This window comes from Engraulis encrasicolus, chromosome 17 (assembly GCF_034702125.1).
Source record: "Engraulis encrasicolus isolate BLACKSEA-1 chromosome 17, IST_EnEncr_1.0, whole genome shotgun sequence".
Classification (NCBI taxonomy): Eukaryota; Metazoa; Chordata; class Actinopteri; order Clupeiformes; family Engraulidae; genus Engraulis; species Engraulis encrasicolus.
In genome coordinates this window covers 46,008,852-46,009,087 of record NC_085873.1, presented here as the reverse complement: position 1 = coordinate 46,009,087, position 236 = coordinate 46,008,852, and positions in this window count along the sequence as shown.

The following is a 236-nucleotide window of genomic DNA, read 5'->3' as shown; positions in this document are numbered from 1 at the left end:
TGTGTTGGCCACTGTTGTGTGCGCACTTACTAGTGCATGAGTGCATGAATGCGCAGTGCAGCAGTGCATAAATGTCTTTGAAATCAGTTGTGATTTTTCTAAAGTATTTCATCCACCTGATGTTAATATAAACAAAGTTTTTGCTCCATCCATTAAAAATTCACCATACAAATGAATGGGCTGTTGATTCCAAATGACTAATGTGATAAGACTATAGTGTACGTAGATAGACAGGG